General features: G+C 48.6%; 1 protein-coding gene across 3 annotated transcripts in view; it reads left to right on the top strand.

The window, feature by feature from the left end:
• The window catches only part of TRIO (trio Rho guanine nucleotide exchange factor), a 4,034,553-nt gene that overhangs the window by 2,112,460 nt on the left and 1,896,013 nt on the right, over positions 1-26,080 (top strand). The gene's annotated exons all lie outside the window — the stretch shown is intronic.

Below are 26,080 nucleotides of genomic sequence, written 5' to 3'. Positions count from 1 at the left end.
CCTCCCCTATAGTTTTATATAGAGCAAACTTGAACCAAAGGTATCAGAGCGTTTTATATGAGCACCAGTTGCATTACACAAGGGCACATATATTTATTCCCAAAGATAATCCTTCTTATTTAAAGTTCACTAATGGTTTCAAAGCTCATGTTGCACAGAAAAGACTGTGACTTATTTACTATAATACACTGTGCTGAATTTATTTGCAGTATATTTAGCTTTCCTAACCAAATGTAAAAAAGTAAATTGATGTTTAACACACCATTTCACCTTTCTTTAAATGCTGATTAAAAAAAAAAATGCTTTCACAATGGCAGTACTGCTCTCAGAGCCTTAATCAGCACACCTGACAATCTTTCCCTTGCATGTCCATCTTACATGCAAGCATCTACCAAAGAATGAATACATTTTTGACTTTCAGTTACTGTTGATAGAAGATTAATACCAGTGTTGTCACATAAATGTTGCTCCCTATGAATCCGAGTCTTAACCATATTGCCCTTCAAAGAGGCCTTGGTGGAGCCCATCTATGCGGCCTGGGAGCAACCTTCTTCAGCTCAGCTGTCAATAGGCTACTAGTCTATTGAGCTTGTAGAGTCTGGTGATCCAAGCATTATGTATCTCAGGCCAGTTGCAGGGATCATTCCCAACAGTCCTTTCAAAAAGTGAGTCCAAATTGTTGCAGGCATTGACTAAGAAAGTATTCTTGGCGGTAAGTATGGCACTCAAATAATGAAATACTAATTGCTTGCTACCCTGTTACATACATGCACTTTGGGATATGGCCCAACTCGTTGCACATCGTGTACCAGAGAACATTTAGCACACTTTTAAGGAGATTCTCAAGTATGTAGAGAGTGCCTACAGGCACATTATAAAGGCAGGCCTTGTTACAGCAGACTCTGTGGCAAGAGTGATGGAAACTTCGTTCTTCATCGGCTAACATGCGAGGCTCATGTTATCAGAGTTCTTTAGCGATGTGCAGGCCAATGTCATGTCCCTGCCTTTTGATGGAAACTGTCATTTTGGCGATATAGAGGATGCTTTCTGAGAGAAGTTAAAAGTCAGCCGGGCGACAGCCCGCTCCCCAGGTCTGCCAGCAGCCTCCACCCTAGAGGTATTCTCAGCTGTTTTGTAGTTTTCGAGGATTTCCATACGTTTTTCCTTTAAGCACTGACAACTTTACCAGCCATAACGTCGGCCAACCCAGGACCCATTAGTCTGCCAATACAAGGGTAGTTATATAGGAAAAACAGTGGTTCCTGTGGCATGATATACCATGAGGTTATGATACATAAGCACAATCGTAATATAGAGGGTTATATAATGGCAGAGCGTGTAGGAACCACTAAAACACCGATTCCAGTGTAGTATATTTTATGCATTTTTTTAAACAATAAAGTTAGCTGGGGGTCACTTTACTAGTTAACATGGAGGAGTCTTGTTCGTTATCGAACAATTTGTCTGGTTAATTCTGATAATGAATGAGACTCCTCCTTGCTAACTAGTTACGCGACCCCCAGCTAACTTTATTGTTTAAAAAATCCATTAAATATACTACACTGGAAACTGTGTGTTAGTGGTTCCTACGTGCTCTGACATTATCTAACCCTCTATATTATGATTGTGCTCATGTATCATAACCTCATAGTATATAATTCCACAGGAACCACTGTTTTTCCTATATAACGTTTACCCTGGTTCCGTAGTGAGTAGGGTTTCCCAGTTTCTCTTGAAATACAAGGGTAGTGTCAGAGAAAAGGACTGTGGATCCCACCATCATCGCTCCTCTTTCCCTTCCTCATCCTCCCTCCTCTTTCCCTTCCTCATCCTCCCCTGAACCTCCTCCCCAACACAGCACCCCCAGGAAAGCAGTCTTTGTTATTTTTCCCAAACATACAAAGAGCTTATGGGAAGGCGAGTGCCTTCCTGTCTTCCAGCCCGGAAGGCCAATTATTTTGGACTATTTGAAAGAGACTATTAGTTATAGAATCCTTACATTAGGTTTACTCCCAGGAGTCAAACTTGATCTGGAGAATTTGTTCTTAACATTCCCCTGCGCGTCAGTAGGTGGCATTGGTTGACTCTGCGTCTGTTGTCAGTGTGCCTATTTAGACGCAGCCCTTGCACTCTGACGTCAGTTCTTTATTTTTCCGCACCAGCCAGTGCTGATCCGGAGAGAGCTTTCCCCTTAGTCATATTTTGACTAAACTTTTTTCAACTTTTGTTGACATCTTTTTTGGAGTTGTTCGGCTGCTGGTTACACGTCTGATGTCCCATCGTCGGACTGGCTTCAAGCCTTGTGGCTCCTGTCACAAGCTGATGTCCATCGCACATTCACACCTCGGGTGCCTCTGGTGCCTGGAGCGCGACCACAACCCAAAGTCGTGCTCCGACTACTGGGCCATGAACTCGAAGTCTTTATGGGAGCGGTCCTGAAAGCTTTTGTAGGCCCGGCAGTCAGCTCCACTCCATTCAAGGTCCCGGTCGAGAGGAAGGTCCCTGGACTGGTTGCAGAGTCACCACCACTCGTCCTCAAAGTCTTCGCACTCCTCGGGTAAGTTGAAGTACAAAAAGAAGGAGAAGAAGCATCATCCCTCTTCGCTTTCACCTCGTACATCGGCCGACATGACGTGGGACCTCAAGCGTCGAAACTCTCCAGCTCTGTCTTTGGAGCCTGCTTCTGGAATGGCTCCGCGGAGGGTCAAGATGCCGCCAAGTTCACCAGGTGTGGGCTGGATACCGCTGACTCTCTGGGCAGAACTGTCAACACGTCGGTAGCCTTGAGGCGCTACTCCTGGTTGAGGATATCTGGCTTTTCCAGAGATGTCCAATCCACCGTTTTAGACATGCTTTTTAATGGCCAGCTTGGTGACAAGGCAGACTCGGTGCTCGAGCGTTTCAAGGAATCTAGTACTACGGCCAGATCCTTGGGCCTCGTGGCTTCTTCTCGCCCCACTCAGTCCACATTTTGCCCCTTTTGTGGCTAAGGAAGGGGTGCCCCACCAAATTCCACCCCATCTGGCCACAGAGCTGTGCATGCCACCCAGCCTCTGTGTGGCCACGGATATGGTGTCCCAGCGACATGGGTCTGGGAGCCAATGAGCGGCCAGTCCACCCATGCCCCCCCCCCCCCCACAGCAGCCTCCAAACCCTCCTAGTCTGACCTTACAGGGCCACCGGATTCCAGGGCAGAAAGATCCACCATCACCTCCCCCCACTGGCAGACCCTCTCGTCGGACAGGTGGGTTTTGCCAGTAGTTCGAAGGGGCTCCTCCCTCGCGCGCTGCCGTCAGTTCTTTTCCCGACATTCCATGCCAGAAGCGCAGAACCATGCAAGACACTGACCATTGGTGCAGAAAAACTAGGGCTCTAAAAAGGATGTGCCTTACCCTAGTAATCAGTTCTCAGAATGAGGAGCATGGTGGAGCGGTGAGGAATTCATAAATAACCTATGTCTCTTACAGATATATCATTACCAAAGGAAAGTAACTTGTTCAACAGCCTGAGATAGTTTAACTTCACCATGTTCTAGCTATGCATTTTCAAAGGCAGTCACCTCGTTGGTCTCGATCCTACTCCAGGTCTCGGTCAAGAGGAAGGTCCGAGGGCCACTCTGGTGAATCAAAGTCCTCTTCGTCAAAGTTGTTGAAGTCAGGTAAGAGGCACCACAAGAAACAATAGATGTTTAAGCGTGCTTCGACTTTTCCGAGCCCGTCTCACAACAAGGCGGAGGAACCTCCGCGTTCAAGGCCTCTCGCTGCGGAGCGGGTGTCTAAGTCAGCTCTGCATTTCCCTGACTTCCCTGGTCGGGTAGCGACCCCCACCCAGGGTACTGAGCTCTATGATTCCATGTATGCCATATTGGTGTGGCTTGACCCTGGCAGCGTTCTTTCAGGCCCTGCAGGCTCAGAGGATGGAGGAGTCGCTGTGGGTTCGGCTCCAGCCACGGGCTCCAGCTGGACTCATTCCCGGGTCTGGACCGGCGCCTGTCGCACCTCCACAGTGGCTTTCCCTGGTGCCACTTTCACTGCTGAGGTGCTCGGCGTCAACGGCGGCACATCCTCAATCCTCATTCCCAGCGACATGGAGCTAGTCGGGAGTCCTCTGACACCGAGACTTGGTGGCGACAGAGCTGAACGGCTCTATGCTGTTCAGTTTGCCCTTTTCAGAAGGGTTAGGAATGGATGAGGAGGATTGGGAGGGGGGAGCAGGATCCCTTAGAAACCCAGCATCCATAAGATATTGGCTGGTACGAGGTCTCCATCTAATCTAGTTACAGAGAAGGGGGCATCATTTGCTATTGTGCTACGTAGGGCTGTGGAGTTTCTGAACCTGCAGCTCCCTACAGTGACAGTCAAGACTAACATTTTGACAGAGGTTCTGCAGTCTGGTGTATCCAGCTCGGAACCCTTGCTATCTTTCAATCAGGCCTTAATGGACGTCTTTCTGGGCACCTTGTCCAAGCCCAGCACAGAAGCCCCTGTGAATAGGACAATTGCCGGCCGCCACCGCCCTGTACCGGGAGACCCAATTTTCCTCAACGCCAACCCCACCCCTCAAAGCTTGGTTGTCCAGGCTTCTACTTCCCGTAACGCGTTCCCTTCCTCACCCCCAGATAGGGAATCCAAGAGACTGGAAAGTTTTGGAAAGAAATTGTTTTCTTCTGCCAATCTGGCATTGCGGTCAGGGAACACCGCATGCCTTTTGGGCCGTTATTCCCATTCGATATGGGACATGTTTGCTCAGGTGCTGCCCTGGGTCTCGGAGGAGGACCGGGCCCTACTCTCCCAAGCTTTCTCAGACAGGAGAGATACATCACAATTCCATGTGGCTTGGACATAACAAACTCGCTAGGTAGAGCGATTTCCACAACGACGGCCGTACGTCGACACACCTGGTTGAGGCCATCTGGTTTTTCAGGGAATGTCCAAGCTAACCTTATGGACATGCCCGTTGATGGCTCCTGTCCTTTTAGAGATAAAACAGATGCCGCTCTTGAGCGTTTCATGGACTCACAGGCTATGGCCAGGTCCTTGGGCCTCACCACAACATCCTGGCCCGCATCTGCATTTCATTCCTTTCGTGGCTACGCAAGGGGGTAACACTACGCCAACCCTATTACAGCAAGAGGGCCCCACAAGTTCAGCAGCCTCTGCTGGGCCATGAATGCAGTTCACCCCGACCACGTGTGTCGAGAGGCCAGAAGTTGAGCAACGTTCCCCCCCTTCACCACAAAACCTTCGTAGTCGGATCCCACAGGATCATTTACAACCAATCCGTGGCAGAACACACCAATATCTCCACCTCTGGCGAAACATCACATCGGACAGATGGGTGTTGCAAATAGTACAAAGGGGCTACTCTCTCCCCTTCATGACTACCTCTCCATCTATGCCTCCAGTGTATGATCTGCTGATGGAGGATCACCTGGCTCTGCTCCGCGAGGAAGTCAAGACTTTCTTGGTCAAGTGAGCTATAGAGAGGGTTCCCGGGACAGAAATAGGCTACAGTTGTTATTTCTGCTATTTTTTTGTCCTAAAGAAGGACAGAGGCCTTTGTACTATCCTCAACCTCAGAGCCTTCAACTACTACCTCAAAAAGGAGAATTTCATGATGCTCACCCTAGCTCAGGTCCTGTCTGTCTGGATGGTAGCGCTGAACTTGCCGGATGCATATTTTTCTATCCTCGTCCTGCCAGCTCATCGTCTCTACCTGCGGTTCACTGTGGGCCACAAGCACTTTCATTTTGCGGTACTCCCCTTCGGCCTCACCAGCGCCCCTTGGGCGTTTATAAAGGTGATGGTGGTGGTTACAGCCATCTGCGGAGATCAGGGATTCCAGTCTGCCCTTATCTTGATGATTGGTTGTTGTAGGCAGGCTTGTCCCAAGCAGACGTCTCCCACCTCCAGACTGCGGCAAACCTCAAGCATTCAATGTGGTTTACTATCAACGAGCCAAAGTCACACCTCTGATTCTCTCTCAAATGCTCCCTTTCTTTGGAGCGGCTCTGGGCACTGTGCAGTTTTAGGCTTATCCTCCTGAACTGTGAGTTGAGGCTATTCCTGCTTTGATACTGATGTTTCAGCCTCTATTCTGGATTTTGTGAGAATGACTCCAAGGCTGTTGGGCCTCATGGCCTCCTGCATCCTGCTGGTGAACCATGCACAGTGGCACATGTGGGCTCTGCAGTGGGACTTGACGTTCCAATGGGCACAGCTTTGAGGAATCCTCACGACCTGGTTCAGATTTCAGGGGGCACGGCGGAAGACCTGCTTTGGTGGCTAACAGACTGCGATTTGATCAACGACAAATCCCTCTCCCTTCCCCATCCAGTAGTGACGGATGTGTCTCTTCTGGGATGGGGCGGCCATCTGGTAGTTGTGGAGATCAGAAGACTCTTGTCTCTGGCAGAAGCCAGGCTCCATATCAATCTGTTGGAGCTTCGAGCGATCCGACTGGCACTGAAAGCCTTTTAGCCATCCATAAAGAGAAGGCTAATTCAGGTGCTTACGGGCAACACTACCACCATGTGGTAATGCGACAAACAAGGCAGAGTGGGGTCAAGGACTCTTTGTCAAGAGGCCCTACGTCTCCGGACTAGGCTCCAACAACAGGGCATTTCCCTGGTGGTTCAATACCTGGCCGGTTCTCTGAATGCCAGGGCAGACAAACTCAGCCGAAGATGCCTTGCGGATCATGAGTGGTGTATCCATCCTGAAGTGGCACAATCTCTTTCAGCAGTGGGGAGAATGTTACAGCATACACTGAAACATGTATATTTTAAGATCTTTATTCCAAGAATTGCGGCACAGCAACAACTGCATCTGGCTGGCAGACAGGAACAGTGCAACTGACCTGGTGCCTAGCAGCAGTGGAGATTCTACGTAGAACCACAACACTACTGAAAGATGCACAGTGTTTAAAGAGACATTGCTATTGTAAATATGTACAAGACAGAATGTAACACATCTCCTTTCTTTAACAAAGAAAAGCAATCACAAAATAAACAGAAAGGTTGTAATCTGCCAAAAGGACAGAACATTCAGGTTACATAATCAGCAAACCTACTTGGTGGACATCTGGAGCGAACAGACGTCTTAACTCTTGAAGCAACATCACTATTGGAACTTAACTGTACATCTGGCACAGTAGCATTTTGCAAAGAAGGATAATTGGTAAAACTTTGCAAAGAAGGACATTTAGCAACACGTTTGATGTTCCATAACTTACCATATTGAGTAATGATACTGTTACTAAAAACCTTTACAACTTTCATAGGTTTACCAAATTTATTTGAACAGTTGGTGAGAAAACCAGGTTTCCTAATCCTGACCCAATCACCAATACAAAAATGTGACTTCTTCACCTTCCACTTGTTGTCATACCATTTCCTAACCTTAGCTTGTTTGCACTCCACTCTTTCTACAACATTTTTAATCAGATCATCAGAAAAAGATTTATTAGAACACTTGTCTTTAAACCACCATGGGCAAATAGTAGAGGCTGGGTCACGCCCTTTTAATAAACGGAAAGGACTAACTTCCGTTGTAGAATGTGGGGTTATCCTGTATAACCACAGTTTTTGTCTTAATACATTTCTCCAACCAGAGCCCATCTTGATGACATCAGAAACAAAACCTTTCAAGACCCTGTTGAAACGTTCAACTAAACCATTCTCATGAGGTTCATACACAGAAACAGTACAATGTTTAATGTTTTGTAGTTTGAGAAAGTTTTCCATTTCCAAAGAGGTAAGTGGCACCCCATTATCTGTTACAAGCACAGAAGGACACTGGAAAACACCTCCTTGAAAAACTCTATCACCATGTTAGTGGAAACTGAAGAAACAAACTTAACCTCCGGCCACTTAGAGTGGTAATCAACCAAAACTAGAGCATAACGGGAATCAAGGGGAAGACGCATAAAGGGACCTGAAATATCAAAAGCAATTTTCTTCCAAGGTTCCTTTGGCCAAACCGAAGTTTTTAATGGAGGAACATTGACCCTCAACATCTTCTCACTTCCCATACAAACCTCACATTCTCTTACCTTGCGCTCCGCCATTCTATCTATACCGGGCCACCAAAAATAATTTCTTATAAGACACTTCATGGCAGATATTCCAGGATGCATTCTATGTGCAATATCTAAAATTACATTTTGCATTTCAAAAGGAGGAACACATTTCCCAGACTTGAAGACCAAACCATTTTCTAATTCCAACTCATCAAAAACAGTAAACATAGGGATGGCACTTTCCAATATATTCTTTTTGTCAGGCCAACCCTCCAAAATGTACTTCTTAATAGTCTGTAAAGTGACGTCATGATCATCCGCAAGATTCAATTTACAAGGCATGCGAGACATAAAATCTGCAATGACATTCTTTTTACCTGGCACAAACTCTGGTGTAAAACAATATTCCTGCAACCTTGAAGTCAATCTAGCTATACGAGCAGTAGAACTCCATCCACCACCCGTCGAAAGAATGTTTACCAACGGTTTATGGTCAGTTCTCAAAAGAAACTTACTACCCCATATGTAATTGCGAAAATGTTCTACGGCCCAGACACAGGCTAACAATTCCTTTTCTATAACCGCATACCTCCTCTCAGTTTCATTCAGTGTACGTGAAGCAAAACAAACATTCCACTCCTCCTTACCCGATATTTGAGACAGTACAGAGCCCAAACCATACATACTAGCATCCACCGTGATTATACACATTTTGTTCAAACAAAACGGTCTAAGGGTAGGAGCTTATAGAATATCTGACTTGATGAGATCAAAAGCTTTTTGTTGTTCTTGTTCCCAAACAAAAACAGCATTATGTCTGAGAAGTTTCCTTAAAGGCTCCATCTTGGATGCAAAATTGTATACAAATTTGCTATAGTATTCGCACATACCTGCGAAAGAGAGCAATTGTTCCTTATTTTCAGGAGCAGGCGCATTAGTGATGCCATCAACATTCGATTTCTTTGGCACCATACCGTCACCTAACAATGTGTGTCCCAAGTACTCTACAGAGTGTTGAAACATCTTACATTTGCTAGGTTTTAATGTAAGACCATTTTCTCTCAATTTTTCACACACACACCTTAAATGTTGTAAATGATCATCATTATTAGTTGAAAAAATCAAAATGTCATCCTGGAAGCATCTAACAAACTTATCCAAATCTCTAAAAATATTGAACATGACTCTTTGAAATACTGATGCCGCCGACCCCAACTCCGGAACATCATCAACACCTCCTTCAACACCGCCACCTTCCCGGAGAGCTGGAAGCACGCCGAGCTCAGCGCCCTACTGAAGAAACCAACAGCGGACCCCACCGACCTCAAAAACTTCCGCCCCATCTCGCTCCTCCCCTTTCCTGCTAAAGTCATCGAGAAGATCGTCAACAGACAGCTTGCCGCCTTCCTCGAGACGAACGGATCCCTCGACCCCTCGCAGTCCGGTTTCAGATCCTTCTCCTACTTAGCGGCCAAGACCTGGAATTCCCTTCCCATCCACCTCCGCCTTACTCAAAACCACCTAGCCTTCAGAAAACAACTTAAAACATGGATATTCGATAAGTAAACCTCCCCCCCCCTTCCTCAAGCGCCTTGAGACCCTATGGGTATGTAGTGCGCTATATAAATTCTGACTTGACTTGACTTGAACCACAGCACTGAGACCACCCTCATCGCAGCCACCGACGACATCCGAGCCCTGCTCGACAACGGGGAAACAGCGGCACTCATCCTCCTGGACCTCTCCGCTGCGTTCGACACTGTCTGCCACCGCACCCTAGTTCAACGCCTCAGCAACATCGGCATCCAAGAGAAGGCACTGGAGTGGATCACCTCGTTCCTCGCCGGAAGAACACAGAGAGTCCGCCTCCCCCCGTTTTGATCCGAGGCCACCGAAGTCATCTGCGGCGTTCCGCAAGGATCTTCACTCAGCCCCACCCTCTTCAACGTCTACATGAGACCTCTTGCAGCCATCGCACGCCAACACAACCTCAACATCATCTCCTACGCCGACGACACCCAGCTGATCCTCTCCCTCGCCAGAGACCCCGACACCGCCAGAACCTGCCTACACGAAGGGATGAAAGACGTCGCCGAGTGGATGAAGAACAGCCGCCTGAAACTGAACTCAGACAAGACGGATGTCCTCATCCTGGGACCATCGCCCTCCGCCTGGGACGACTCCTGGTGGTTCCCCGCCCTGGGCACCGCACCCAAGCCAACCGACCATGCACGCAACCTGGGCTTCATCCTGGACTCTTCCCTCTCGATGACCAGGCAAGTCAACGCCGTCTCCTCTTCGTGCTTCAACACCCTGTGTATGCTCCGAAAGATCTTCCGATGGATCCCGACCGAAACCAGGAAGACGGTCACCCAAGCACTCGTCACCAGCCGACTGGACTTCGGAAACACCCTCTACGCCGGAACCACAGCCAAGCTACAGAAAAAACTCCAACGCATCCAGAACCCCTCCGCCCGACTCATCCTGGACATCCCCCGACGCAGCCACATCTCCGGCCACCTGAAAGACCTGCACTGGCTCCCCGTCAACAAGAGGATCACGTTCCGGTTCCTCACCCACGCACACAAGTCTCTCCACGACCTGGGCCCCAAGTACCTCAACGACCGCCTGACCTTCTACACGCCCACCCGCCAGCTACGGTCCACCAGCCTCGCCCTCGCCGCCGTACCACGCATCCGAAGAGCCACCGCCGGAGGAAGATACTTCTCCTGCCTGGCGGCCAAGACATGGAACTCCCTCCCCACCCACCTTCGGCTGACCCAGGACCATCTCGCCTTCAGGAGACAACTCAAGACCTGGCTGTTCGAGCAGTAGCAAACCCCTTCCCCCAAACGCCTTGAGACCCTTCCGGGTGAGTAGTACGCTATACAAGTGCTATGATTGATTGATTGATTGATTGATTGATGCTAACCCAAACGGCATTCTAGTGTACTGATCTAATCCTTGGGGGTTGATAAAAGCTGTTAGGCATTTTGACTCTTCAGTAAGAGGAACCTGATGGTAGGCTGATCTCAGGTCTAAAGTTGAAAACACCTTTGCCCCCTCCAACATCGATACCACTTCATTTATGTTTGGAAGGGGATGACAATCTACAATGATACCTGCATTGAGAGCTCGAAGGTCCACACACATTCTTAAACTTTTATCGGGTTTCCTCACTAAAATAATGGGAGAAACCCATTCTGCCGACTCAATAGGCTCAATAATACTCTCTGCAACTAAATCATTTAGCATTTTCCTAAGTTCCTCTCTAACATTTTATAGGTACACCTCTTAGTTTTTGTTTGAGAGGAATCACACCATTTTTAAGTTTGATTCTATGCGAATAGTCCTTAATCTTTCCCAAAGTATCCGAAAATACATCTTTGAACTCTTCTTTAACTAACATTTCTAACTTATTCAAATTTTCTTTTTTTACCATCACAATATTATCTGCCTCAACATTACTATCCAACATCACTGGCTCTTAAGCACGAGGATTGAGAATAATGCCAAACTTCCACTGGTCTCTCCATCCCAGTACATTGACACCTATGATGGCTATATATAATTTGACACTCAAACATTTAGTTTTGAAAGTAAGATCCACCACAAAAAACCCTAACATATCAATTTTATCCCCATTAAAGCTTACGGCACAAATATCGGATGGAAAAATATTCTTCAGGCTAAGGGTGGAACTTAGTCGTAAATCAAAATACTCCTTTGTAATAATCGTCCAAGGAGAACCTGAGTCAGCCATAAGTTCTAACTTCATACTTAAAACTTAAACCTCACACAATGTTTTTTTAATACAGATGCTGTCAATAGGATCATTTACATTAGAAACACCCTCCATCAAATATACCACAAAACCCTTCTTGTCCTCACAGTGATTCCCATTCCATTCACACTTACTCACTTTGGGGATTTCTGCCATGACAGACTCTACTTTTGCTTGAGAATTTGGAACAAATTTCTTAACATCTCTACACATGTTTGAAAAATGCCCCGACCTACCACATTTCCTACACTCTCTGTTGATAGCGGGGCATCCCCCATATGAAACCAAATGTGTTCTACTTCCACATCTAAAACACATGAAAGACTTGTCAAATCTTCTGACATTGCCCTGAACATTGGTCCTATTGGAATTGAAATTATAATTGGGATGTGCATTTTCATTGGAAACTGATTCTGTGCGTTTGGCCAAACATACTTCATCCACAGAATCAGTCTTCTGTTCACTGTGTTTCTTAACTGTACTCATCCACTTTTCAGACTGTTGCAATGGCTTCAGATAACTTTGGATCACCCAACTCCCACAACCGTTCCTGTGTTTTCTTATTTTTTACATGTACAATAATTTGGTCTCTCAACATTTCATCACACATACTACCAAAATTGCAATGTATGGATAATGATCTTAAAGCAGTAATAAAATCATCAAATAATTCTGTATCATGTTGCACTCTGGTATAAAACTTATACCTGTTTAAAGCAATATTTGTCACAGGTTTAAATCTCTTCTCTAATCTTAATAGGGCTTCTTTATAAACATTAATGCCCTCACCCTCCCCTTCAGAGGGCGGAATTTGCGGCAGAGCCCTAAACACCATTTGTCCCTCAGAGCCTAAACAATGTAAAAGGATGCTCTTCTTTCTCTCCGCTCCCATGCGTTCGCCATCAATAGCCTTCATGTAAATGATAAATTCATCCTTCCATCGTGTCCATGGTAAAGGTGGATCCCCTTTATGTTGCAAAAATGTGTCTGGTGGATCGAATTGCATGGCCATGAGTTCACTCTTGAGGAAAAGAACTAGCTTTACCGCACAGATTACAATCAACCACAAAAATAAGAAAATAAAAATATATATATATATAACGGACTAATGATAATAAAAATATGTAAGTATGTGGTGATGAAATATTAGTCAAATGGTAAATAACAATAAAGCTTATTTCCATCAAAGTCATCCAATCGTTGTATCCGATAAACAAATGTCTCACCTGATTTCAAACACCATATTTTAGAAGATAAACAAAAACTTTATCTCTGTTTACGGAGAAGAGCAGTAAATGACCTCCAGATACTTCCTTTTCGATGAAATAATGCTGCTGCAATATCGGAACTACGCCGTATATATTTTCATACTGAAGTCCCTTCTATCGGTAACCTGTTGTCATGGAGACTGCTAAAACAAAATGGCCGCCACGTTTTTCCCAATGACGTTGCACGTCGCGTAGCGTCATTTACTCCGTAAACGTCAGCGCTGAGAAGATTATCTCATACTTGCGCGTGTTGAATACCAAGATGCCGCCTCGAGGAGATGCAGGCGCACGCCGATGATTTATCCGGTAAGTCTCCCTCACGCAGCACCAGCAAAGCTTCAAATGTAAACTTCTTCTCTGTTACCTCATTTAGGTTTAAATTTCTCTTCTCCCGACCCAAAGTGAATACAAAATTCGGGTTTCCAGGAAATCCAGGCAAGATTACTTTCCAGTTGCGATACCTCCTTCAAATAAAAATCAGGTTAATCTGATTATTCCAGAAATTTAAATTCACTCCATGCCTGTGCCACTATGATGTTGGTAGAGTGTTCAATCTTCTTAGTTGACCCTCGTCGCCAAATTATGTTACAGCATACACTGAAACATGTATATTTTAAGATCTTTTTTCCAAGAATTGCGGCACAGCAACAACTGCATCTGGCTGGCAGATAGGAACAGTGAAACTGACCTGGTGCCTAGCAGCAGTGGAGATTCTAAGTAGAACCACAACACTACTGAAAGATGCACAGTGTTTAAAGAGACATTGCTATTGTAAATATGTACAAGACAGAATGTAACAGAGAGATTTGGTTAGATCTGTTCGCCTCCGAAGAGAACGCGCAATATAAGCAGTTTTGCATGTTGGTGGTTCCAAGGCGGACTCGCTCATCAACGCTTTTTGTCACAAGTGGAGCTCGGGCCTCTTACATGCCTTTTCACCCATATCACTCCTGCCCAGAGTGCTCAAGAAGATCTGGAGTGACCGGGCACAAGTCATTCTTATGGCTCCAGATTGGGCACAGAAAGATTGGTATCTCAAGCTTCTAGAAATGAGCGTCAATCAGGTTGCCCTTTCGAGAGGATCTTATGTTGCAGCAGCAGGGGTGAGCGGTGACAGTTGACAGCTTTTGATCTTCGTTCCGAAGTCTACAAGGTTACTCTGGCAGCCAGGTGTCCCTTCATGAAATTGGTATTCACCTGCTGATGTAACAAAATTTGTAAATATTGTATAGAAAGGTCCATTGACTCCTTGTCTGCCTCCCTGGCAGATATCCTCATGTGTATCCTTTCCTTGGGCAAGCAGGGCACTGCCTTGGGCACTTTGAAGAGCTACCGTTCGGCTTTTCTTCAGCTACCAATCAGCCTTCACTTTTTATGTTAATCCACTTGTTTCCCCCTTCTCCTTTTCCTATGCCACAATGAGACCTTAATTTGGTCCTCACTTGTTGATGTGTGCACAGTATGAGCTTATGCACAACTGTCCTCTACGGTTTCTCACCATCAAAACAACTTTTTGGGTGGAAATTACCTCCGCTAGGATAGTGCGCAAACTACAGGAACTGTCATCACAACCTCCTTACCTGACAGTTTTTCCAGAAAAAGTGGTATTGAGAACAAGGGTATCCTTTTTGCCCTGTGTTGTCCCATCTGGGACAGTTGGTTACTGTGCCCACTTTCTATGCACCTCCGCATCCTTCCAAGAGAGAGGAGCGTCTCCACCGTCTGGACCCAAAAAGAGCATTATCATTCTACCTTGATCACATGAAAGACTTCTGTGTGGATGACCAACTCTTTATAGGATATGTGGGAGCAGAAGGGGCGTGCTGTCCAAATGATGACGATATGTCCCTGGGTTATCCTCTGCATTAAATATATTATGCCTTGGCAAAGAAGTAGCCTCCCGGAGGCCTTGGGGCCCATTCCACGAGGGCAAAAACAACCACCACGGCCTTTCAGCGTGGTGTTACCATTTCTGAATTCTGTCCAGCGGCAACGTGGGTATCTCTGCACACTTTAGCCACACACTATTTCCTGGACTCTCAGGTTCGCAAGGGAGGGCCTGTTTGGTTGCTCTGTCTTGCAGGATTTCCTGGTTTAAAGCTTTTCCGCAGTCCCACCTCTGCGGAAGGTATTGCTTGGGTATCTGTTCAAAGGTAAGGAATCTGCGGCTAGATGTCTCTGTCAGATGGACAAGTTACTTACGTTAACGCCTTTTCAGAAAGAAACTCCTTAGCGATAGATTCCTTACCTTAGAATAACCGCCAGGCGTCAGACTGGATCCGGAAAGCTTTCGTCAGCAGTACCCCTGCATGTCAGTAGGCGTCATCGTACGGCTCCGCGTACATCATTGGCGTCGTAGTCACCGAGATGACGTCTCTGGATCTACTTAGACGCGCCCACGCGCGCTGACGTCAGTTCTTTCTTTTTCCGCGCCAGCAAGCGCAGACCCGGAGAGAGCGGTACCCCCAGTAATTTTTTGACTGAGTTTTTTTGGGGACTTTTTGTCTGTTTTTTGAGTAGTTAAACTCCACGTGTATAGGGACGCCCGGTTTCAAGTCTTGCGCGGCCTGTCCACACTCGATGTCACTGATGGATCCACACCGTGAGTGTGTCTACTGCCTGGCACGCTACCACGACTCCGAGTCGTGCCCCCAGTGCCGAACCATGGCTCTGATAACTTTGTGGGAGTGGTTGCACAAGTGGCTAGAGGCCCGTGAGTCGGCTCCGCGCAGTTCCAGGTCTGGGTTTCATGGAAGGTTGAGGCACGGCCGCAGAGTCATCACCACCATTCAAAGTCTTTGCACTCGGAGTCAGGTAACACGAAGCACAAGAAGTCAAAGAAGCGCTGTCGCTCTTCGCCTTCCCCTAGCCTGTCACGCGACATGGCTGAGGGTGTGGGTGGCGGCGGAGCCTCCGCAGTTGCCGATGGCCTACCCGCCTTTCCGGGTCCATCGGCGACTCCGGCCCAGCTGCAGGAGTTCCTGTCAGCCATGCCTCGTGTCTTCAGACCATCCGGCCCCGCCGATGCGCCTTCGGGGGTCCTCGTTCTTCGACGTCGCCAGCTCCAGCCCCGACATCGTCGACTACATCGGTCTCGACGCCGAGAGACCCCCATCCCCCATGGATCCACACATGGATCCCTGTCCATCTCGGTTGGCCCAGTACGACCTCCACCGACATCGTCGGCGACGCCGTCGGCCGCGGCACCAGCCGGACGCCATCCCTAGCCTCCTCCCCGACGTGGAGACGTTGCCGGAAGGGTGTTCACCAACGCCAATTCCGACACCGTTTGGGAATTTCTTTCCCTTTCTTCACCCACCTCCTTATGTTCTACCTGTTCAGCAGGCTGTGGAGGACGGGGAGGACTGGGAGGGGTCTGAGGACCCTCTCGCAGCACAATGTGAGTTAGACCCGGACTGGGATGAGGATCTGGGGGATGCAAGTGACCAGGATTATACTACTGAACCTGGCTCACTGTCTCTTTCTACCGTGGCTACAGAGGAGGGTGATTCCTACTCTATGGTGTTGGGTACGATGGCCGAGGCTCTCTAACTCGAGATTCCTACCGCGGCCGTCAGGACTAACCTCCTGACCAAGGTGCTTCGGCTGGCGTCTTCTGCCACTGCTGCCCTTTAAGGATGCACTCTCAGACGTTCTTTTGGGCAATTGGTCCAGGCCCAACACAGTGGCTCCTATGGATAAGAACATGGCCCAACACCATCGCCCGGCCCCGGGCGACCCTGTTTTCCTCTCCCAATGCCATACCCCTGAGACCTTGGTTTTCCAAGCCTCTGGATCCCCGAGCGTGTTCCCTTCCACACCACCGGACAGGGAATCCTATAAACTGGAGCAGTTCGGGAAGAAGATTTTTGGAGGCTCTGACAGCACTCTCCCAAGGTATTGCTGACGGGAGGGATGCAGCCAAGTTCACGATCCGTTGTGGTCTTGACACTGCTGACTCGCTGGGCAGGGCGATTTCCACGACATGGGCGCTACGCCGCCACGCCTGGCTGTGAACGACTGGCTTTTCTGAGGATGTCCAGAACACATTGATGGACATGCCATCAGACACATGCACTCCTTCTGTTTTTTGCTCCTTTCAATGGTCAAGGAAGGGGCGCCCAAGCACGTTTGTTTTGGAGCCACAGGCCTGGGTAATAACAGTCTCAGCGCAGCCGTGGACGTGGGACCCGCAGAGGCAGGTCACGGGGCCAGCGTGCAGGTCAGTCCCCCACCCCCCCATGCAACCACAGCCTCCAAACCTGCCTAGTCCGGTGTTTCAGGCCAACCAGACACCAGTAGGTGGCAGGATTCGCCATCACCTCCACCACTGGTGCACCATCACATCGGACAGGTGGGTTATGCAAATTGTCTGAAGGGGTTACCCCCTCCCCTTCGAGACAGCCCTCCCCCCCATGCCACCACAGTATCACGGGGGATCACTTGGCACTTCTCCAGCAGGAAGTTACAGCCCTCGTGGCCAAGGGGGCCATAAAGTGCGTTCCGAAGCCAGAAACAGGTTGTGGTTGTTACTCCCACTACTTCTTGGTTTCAAAGAAGGACAAAGACTTGCGTCCCATCTTAGACCTTCGGAACGTCAGTCGCTTCCTCCGGAAGGAGAAGTTCAAGATGCTCAATCTTGCTCAGGTCTCGTCTACCCCCGACCCGCAAGACTGGATGGTAGCGTTGGACCTGCAGGACACGTATTTTCATATCCCCGTCTTGCCGGCCCACCGGCGTTACCTGTGATTCATGGTAGGGCAGGAGCATTTTCAGTTCACCATGCTCCCCCTTGCCGTTACCAGCACCTCTCGGGTGTTCACGAAAGTGATGGCGGTGGTTGCAGCTCATCTGCGCAGATCAGGGGTTTCAGTCTTCCCCTAACTCAACGATTGGTTGTTGAAGGCAGGCTTGCCCCAAACAGTCATCTCCCACCTCCAGACTACAGCCGACCTCTTGCATTTACTGGGGTTCTCCATCAATGTGCCGAAGTCGCACCTGATTCCCTCTCAGAAACTCCTCTTCATCGGGGCGGTTCTGGACACGGCGCAGTTTCAGGTTTATCCTCCCTAACAGCGAGTCCGGGACATTCGGGCTATGATTCCTATCTTTCAGCCCTTGTCCTGGGTTTTGGTCAGGACGACCTTGAGGCTGCTGGGCCTCATAGCCTCCTGCATCCTGCTAACCAACCATGCAAGATGTTATATGTGAACTCTGCAGTGTGACCTGAAGTTTCAGTGGGCCCAGCATCAGGGAAACCTGTCCGACTGCGTCCAGATCTCGGAGGGCACAGCACAACAATTGCAGTGTTGGCTCATGAGTCAGCATTGGGTCAGCGGCAGATCCCTCTCCCTTCCCCAGCCGGAGTACACAGTGGTGACAGATGCGTCCCTCCTGGGATGGGGTGGCCACATGGGAGAGGCAGAGATCAGAGGCCTCTGGTCTTCGGCGTAGTCCCGGCTCCATATCAAGCTTCGAGCCATCCTTCTTGCACTGAAAGCATTCCTTCACTCTGTCAAGGGGAGGGTGGTACAGGTGTTCACAGACAACACCACCGCCATGTGGTATTGCAACAAACAGGGCGGGGTGGGGTCCTAGACCCTTTGTCAAGAGGCTCTGCGCCTCTGGACATGGCTGGAACGTCAGGGCCTTCCTTTTATGGTTTAACACCTGGCAGGTTCTTTGAACGCCAGGGACGACGAACTCAGCCGCAGGTGATGATGGATCACAAATGGCGCCTTCACTCGGAAGTGACGCAAGGTCTCTTTCAACAGTGGGGAGAGCCTTGGTTAGATCTATTCGCCACGGAAGAGAACGCGCAATGTCATAACTTCTGCGCGTTGACATTTCCAATGCGGCATTCGCTCGGAGACGCTATTCATCACAAGTGGAGCTGTGGTCTATTGTACGATTTTACGCCTATACCACTTCTACCCAGAGTGCTGAAGAATATCAGGCACAACCGGGCCCATGTCATTCTTAGGGCTCCGGACTGGGCTCGAAGAGTTTAGCATCCCGAGCTACTCAGTATGAGCATGGATTCCCCGATCGAACTGCCTCTTCAGGAGGATCTTCTGTCGCAGCAGCAAGGGATTGTCCTCCACCCAAACCTGTCCAGCCTCCACCTACATGCGTGGAGATTGAGCAGCAATAGTTGATTCCTTTTGACATGCCTCCTGAAGTCTGTGATATCATTCTGGCAGCCAGGCGTCCCTCCACTAAATCGGTAAACGCCTGCAGGTGGAACAAATTTGTGGCATGGTGCACAGCAAAGGCTGTGGATCCCCTTACTGCCCCTCTTTCAGAAGTCCTTTTGTTCCTTCTTTCTCTGGCCCAGCAGGGCTCTGCTCTGGGCACTATTAAGGGCTATCTTTCTGTAATTTCGGCCTTTCTCAGGCTCCCTGATCAGCCCTCTCTTTTCAAGTCCCCTGTTGTAACTAGATTTCTCAAAGGCATTACTTACCTTTTCCCTCCTATTCCATTTGTAATGCCACAGTGGGACTTGAATCTGGGTCTTACCTATTTAATGTGCGCTCCCTTTGAGCCGCTTCACAACTGTTCTCTTCGTTTATTAACTTTGAAAACTGCTTTCCTGGTTGTCATCCCCTCTGTTAGGTGCGTGAATGAGCTCCAGGCTCTTTCCTGTAAGCCTCCTTTTCTGTCGATCCATCCGGACAAGGTTGTGCTTCGCACTCATCCTTCCTTCTTGCCAAAGGTTGTCACTGCCTGCCACATCAGGCAAACTATCCCCTTGCCCACTTTCTTTCTGCCTCCGCACCCTTCCAGAGAGGAAGAGAGGCTCCACCGTCTGGACCGAAAACGTGCGCTCTCATTTTACCTGAATCGCACACAACAGTTCCGGGTGGATGACCAGCTTTTTGTTGGCTACGTGGGCACCAAGAAAGGCCGGGCTGTACACCAGAGGTCCTTCTCCCGCTGGGTCGTCTTGTGTATCAAAGCCTGTTATTCTCTGTAGGAGAGTAGGGTCTGCTATCCTATGGTCACCCCATTTTTTTGCTTTTTGCTTCACTGGTTTTCGACTTAATGTGGCTGTGGGCCTGCTAATCAGACCCACAGCCCTGCTGTTCTCTCTCTAAATTTCACACCATGCACTTTAGGTACATTACCAATTGGGATTTGGGTCATTCGTATGAGTCCCTGTACAGTGTACTATAGGTACCCAGGGCATAGGTGCACCCAAGGCCTACCAGGGGCTGCAGCATATCTTTTGCCACCCCTGGCTGGCCATCCAAACTGACACAACTGGCTGATCACTCAGCTGGGGCAAGGTCGTGTAATCACCCCTTGCTTAGATATAGTATTCCTATGTCTAACCTTCTATCTGGACACATATGCACCTGTAAGTCATTCCTATGGCAGACCTTAACAATCCTGAAGGCAGAGTGCTTGGTTTTATGTGAGATGGTGCTCTAGCATGAGCTGAGCCTGTTTGCAGCTTTCGGAACCATGTCCTTATAGCTGTTCTAGGATATTGCCATACCATATACTCTTAAGTGCATTAAAATCCTTGCGGTTATTGCTAACTTTGGTTTGGCTTTATCAAAACACGTTGTGTAAGGTGTCATGCGCTTTGGAATACTACCCCCTCGCCAGTTCTGGTGACGGGGGTAGCATTCCACCCTTCTAGAGGGAAAAGACATGTTACTTCCATTAATCCCGGTTAAAGTTAACCAGAGCCTCAGCATCACAAAATGGATGCTGCTGCCACAGACACAAGTCTGACCTCCTGCTGCTGGGAGTCCTTCCAGTGAGGGAGGCTTGGACAATAGGTTTCCTGTCACAGGGAAGTGCTAGCACCACCCCAGACAGGAGATAGTGGATTGGGGCAGGGAGGGCTGAATGAAATATGAGACTGCCTGGGGCACACAAGGTGTCCCATGCATAGTCCAGTTCAAACCGGTGCTGGGGCACTCCAGCCCCAGCTCTGGCGCGAAACTGGACAAAGGGAAAGGGGTGTAACCACCCCCTTCCTGGGTCCCACCCATAGGAGGGACCTAGCAGGTAATCCAGCCCCTAAATTTGGTATATAGGTAGGAGCTGGGTCCCAAGACTTGAGATAATCCTGACCGAAACTCTGATACGAAACTCTGGACCCTTCGAAAACCTACTCGATGTAGAAGACTGAAGAATCTCCCTTGTGGTCAAGGAGTGACGACCCTGTGCAAGCAGGCACCATCAAGCGCTCAACGGTTTGCTTTGTCGTTGCGCCTGCCGGAGCTTGACATCAGAGCCTGACAAGACCCGGACTTCCAGACATCCATCAGCCCGATCCACAGCCACAGCAAAGCTGAGACCCGTGGAGGCGACGAGAGACGTGGGATCGGCCATCTTGGAAAGCCAGCTAATTGTTTTCCGTGCAACTTCTGAGGCACCCTCGAAGTTGTGCATTGGGGATTGAGAAGCCCCAGCCCCGAGCAAAAACTGCACCGAAGATCACCTCTCCACACTCACCGAGTGCTGCGTGCGGCCCTTTTGCATTTTCCTGCTCGACGCGTCTGTCCGGTCACTTGCCCATTGGCTAGTGGCCTCTGTGACGACGAAATCTGAAATCTACACCGCTGGTCTGGTTGCTTCAGACTGGCCCTTGCTTCCCTGCGAAGGAGAAGCCCCTCAGTCCTTGCCGGCCTGAGTAAGAAGCCATCTTTAATTCCTGCGTGGGTTGCATTTGCCAAGGCCTGTTGACTCTGAATCGAGATCCGACACCGCCAACGGCGAGAGCCTTCGTGGGATAGTCCGTATCCAGCTCCTGGTCATCGTCGACACCTCCTGGTCCACGTGGCTGCAGAGACAAGCTTCACGACAACACCTGATCGCATCCCGACATCGCCTAGTTCCTTCCTGGTTCCTTCCTGGTCACTGGCTAGTGACCCAGACTCTGTCCCCTCTGCTTTCAGGTACTCTTCATCCTTGATCCACCCTTGGATCCAACCGGACTCTTCTCTCCTGGTCGCCTGCAGCATCTTTTCTCCAAGGCTCCATAGAACTCCACGACGAAACCCGACACACTTTGACACCTATGCACCCGCTTCCTGTTGGTGAGGTAACGCGAGTACTGCGGTGCTCCTGTAAAGAGTAACTCTCCTAGTGTCCCAATTTCAAGTGGGTAGCTTCTAGTCCAGTCGGAAGACTCCTAATTCTTTAACTCTCTAACTTTTACGCACCCATTGACTTCTATGTGTGCACGCGTGTGCATTTAGACACTGCACCCGCATCCTGTGGGCCTCCTGCTTCCTAACTGCTGTTAGTCCAGTGTAGCCCCAGCGATTCCCAAGGCCCTAGGCCTTACCATTGTTCGTGACGTGGTTCTTATACCACTATTTTAGTATATGGTTTAGCGGGCCACCAGGGCCTATCCATATTTGTGCAACTTTTGTATGTTATATTAAGTTACTTGTTATGCACTTGTGCTCCTGTTCTCATAAAGAGTTCAGTGGGTTGTTTTAGAAATAAATACATATATATTTTTAATATATAACCTATGTCATTTGGTATTAAATGGATTGCATAGGGTGAAACAGCTCGCTTCACATGCCCTCTTGAGTTTAGCCTAAGACTGCTTTTGTCCATGCTACCCCTAGGTTAGCTGGTCTATAAGGATGACTTTACAACCATCACCAAAAGGGTTGTTTGGACTGGTGCAAGATGCTCACTAGAATAGTGAACATCATATACCAGGCCAACTTCTCACATTCTCTGGCTAAAAAGGACCCTCCTGTGGGGTTGCACACCCATTCTACCAGGGTGACAGCAGCTACCACTGCATTGGGATGTGGTGTCCCCCTGCAAGACATCTGTCAGGCAGCCACGTGGGCCTCGCTGCACACTTTTACTAAGCATTATTGCCTTGACAGTCAAGTCCGGAGAGATGGCTTCTTTGGCTGTTCTGTTCTCCGTGACTTTCTGGTGTGAACTTTGTTCACAGACCCACCATCGGGGTTGGCATTGCTGGGGTATCTATTCTAAGGTAAGGAATCTATCACTAACGTGTTTGTCAGATGAACAAGTTAATTACCTTCGATAACAATATATCTGTAAGAAACGTTAGTTAGTGATAGATTCCTTACCGCCCCACCCAGCCTCCCTGTTCTGCAAACTGATTTCTAGTTGTGAGAAGTTGTCCTGGTATATGATGTCCACTATTCTAGTGTGCACCCTGCACCAGCCCAAACGACCCTTATGGTGATGGTTGTAAAGTCAACCTTATAGATCAGCTATCCTAGTGGTAGCATGGACAAAGCAGTCTTAGGCTAAAACTTCAGAGAGCATGTGAAGCCAGCTGTTTCACCATATATAATCCCTTGAATACCAAATGAAAGGACATCTCACAAGGTATATATCAAATATATATGTATTTATTACTAACACAACCCCTCTGCGCTCTTTATGAGGTCAGAGTTCGAGATACATTACAAGTTACTCATTAAGCATACTATAAGTTGCACAAATACAATTCTGCCCTAGGGGCCTCACGAACCATATACTAAGTAAGTGGTATAAAAACCACTTCAGGAAAGGTGAATAGGCCTAGGGCTTAGGGAATCGCTGGGGCTATACTACAGGACCAAAGGTTTGGAAGTAGGAGACCCACGGGAGACGCGTGCAGGGTGGGAACACAGACGCAAGCTACCATTGACTTACAATGGAGAACGAAGAAGTCACAAAGTTACTGATTAGGGACACTTCCGGGTGTACTACGGTGAAACCCCTTTAAACTAGTTCACTTGGATAGTTAATACCCACGGGAGCACCGGAGTACTAGAGTTACCTCACCCAGGGCAGCCGGGTGCATAGGTGTCTTTTCGTGTAGGTTTTGTCGATGCTTTCCATGGAGACCTGCAAAAGAAGTGCTGCAGGTGGCCAAAGGAAGAGTGTCCGGGTGGATCCAAGGGTGGATCAAGGAGCTTAAGAACCTGAAAGTAGAGGGGACAGAGTCTGGGTCACTAGCCAGTGACCAGGATGGAACCAGGTGATGTCGCGATGCAAACAGGTGAAGAGGTGAAGCTTGTCTCTGCAGCCACGAGGACCAGGAGGCATCGACGACCAGGAGCTGGAGTCGAGCTGTCCCACGAAGGCTCTAGTTGACTGCGGTGTCGGTATTCGGATTGGACCCAACAAGCCTTGGTGACCGCAACCCACGCAGGATGTGAAGATTCGCTTCAGTTCAGACCAGCAAGGTCTGAGGAGCTTCTCTTTTGGAAGGAAGCTAGAGCAAGCCCAGAGCAACCAGGCAAGCATTGAAAATTAAAAGGATCATCTTCAGGGGGCTCACTAGCCAACAACCTAGCAACCGGGAAGTCTCGCTGAGCTGAAATGCAGGAGCAGGCCCCACGCGGCACTCGTTGAGTGTGGAGGGCTGAGCTGTGGTAAAGATGTTGCTAGGGTCTGGGGCTTCTCGTGCCCCAATGCACAACTGCGAGTTACTTCCGGAGTCGATGCAGCTAGCAATTTGCAGGATGTTCAGGGAGTCTGGTCCCACGTCTCTCGTGTCCGCCATGGGTCTCAGCTTTTCTGTGGATGTGGGTCGGAGTCCAAGAAGTCTGTAATTACAGTCCCAAGTAGCTGAGTCATCGGGTTCCGTCGGGAGCGTCGACCAAGCAAACCAGCAAGTTACTGGTGGTGCCTGTTTGAACAGGGTGGTCACTCCTTGACCACAAGGGAGAACTTCTTCAGTCTTCTAGTCAGCATAGAATGTCGAAGTCCAAGAGTTTTGTGCCGTAGTTTCTTTCCAGGGTAATCTGATGTCTCTAGACACAGCTACTAACTTTATACCAAACTAAGAGGCTGGATTACCTGCGAGGTCCCTGCTAATGGTGGACCCTGAGAAATGGGCGGTTACACCCCTTTCTCTTTGTCCAATTTCGTGCCAGAGCTGGGGCTGGAGTGCCCCAGCAACTGGTTTGAACCAGGCTATGCATGGAGCACCTTGTGTGCCCCAGGCAGTGTCTCATTTTGCAGAGAGAGCAGATAGCCTGGGGCCCTGAATAGCAGGATCCCAGGCCAACTAAGTCAGAAACCAGCTAAACATTAGGCAAAAAGTTGGGGTAACCATATAGTCAGATATCCACCTTCCTACACTAGTGTTAAGGTAATCCCTTTCAGGGCCCTAGTTTCAATGCACCAGTGGTCAGTATCTTGCATGGCTCTGCGTTCCTGGCATGGAAAGCCGTGTACAGAACTGACGTCAGTGCGTGTGGGCGTTTCTAAGTAGCGCCAGCAACTATAAGGCCAACGACGTACATGGAGCCGTACGACAAGGCCTACCGACGCGCAGGGGTACTGGTGGTTATTCTAAGGTAAGGGATCTATCACTAACTGATGTTTCCTACAGATATATCATTACCGAAGGTAAGTAACTAATTCATCTGGTAGAGGCATGATCTAAACACAGATTCCATAACGACCTACTCATTCTCCCAACACTGCGGAATTGTCTTTTAGTGTCAGGGCTGTTTCCTTTCAGGGCCCTAGTTCCTTTTTTACACACCATGGTCAGTTACTTAATGGCTTTGCGCTTCTGGCATGGAAAGTTGTGAAAAGTGCTTACGTCATTGCTCTGGAGTGGCGGTTATATTGACAACGTGGAAATCACGACGATGACGAACACAATGCCGATGACGTCACGCGTAGTCGACTGATGGCACCTACCAGTGCTCAGGGGTACTGCTGATATAAAAAGTTCCACATCCAGCCTGACACCTGGAAGTTTTAAAGGTAAGTAATCTGCGGTTGGATCATGTCTCTACCAGATAAGGCGTCACCGGAGGTAAGTAACTTGTCAATTTGGTTAACTGAAAAGTATTCTATTCCTTAGTGTCCATATTAGTTTGGCAGAACTTGGTCATGCCCAAGGTTGCTGGTCTTTTATTGTGATGTGGTGGCTAGCGTCGGTAACGGACTCTAATTTGGACATGATGGGGCAGCCGCCTTCATAAGTACTAGCAAAGCTTATCAGAAGCTATAAAGCATTCAAAATCTGTGTTACCCCAGG

The sequence above is a fragment of the Lissotriton helveticus genome, chromosome 4_1 (assembly GCF_964261635.1).
Source record: "Lissotriton helveticus chromosome 4_1, aLisHel1.1, whole genome shotgun sequence".
NCBI classification, from domain to species: Eukaryota; Metazoa; Chordata; class Amphibia; order Caudata; family Salamandridae; genus Lissotriton; species Lissotriton helveticus.
This window is presented reverse-complemented; position numbering and strand designations above follow the sequence as displayed.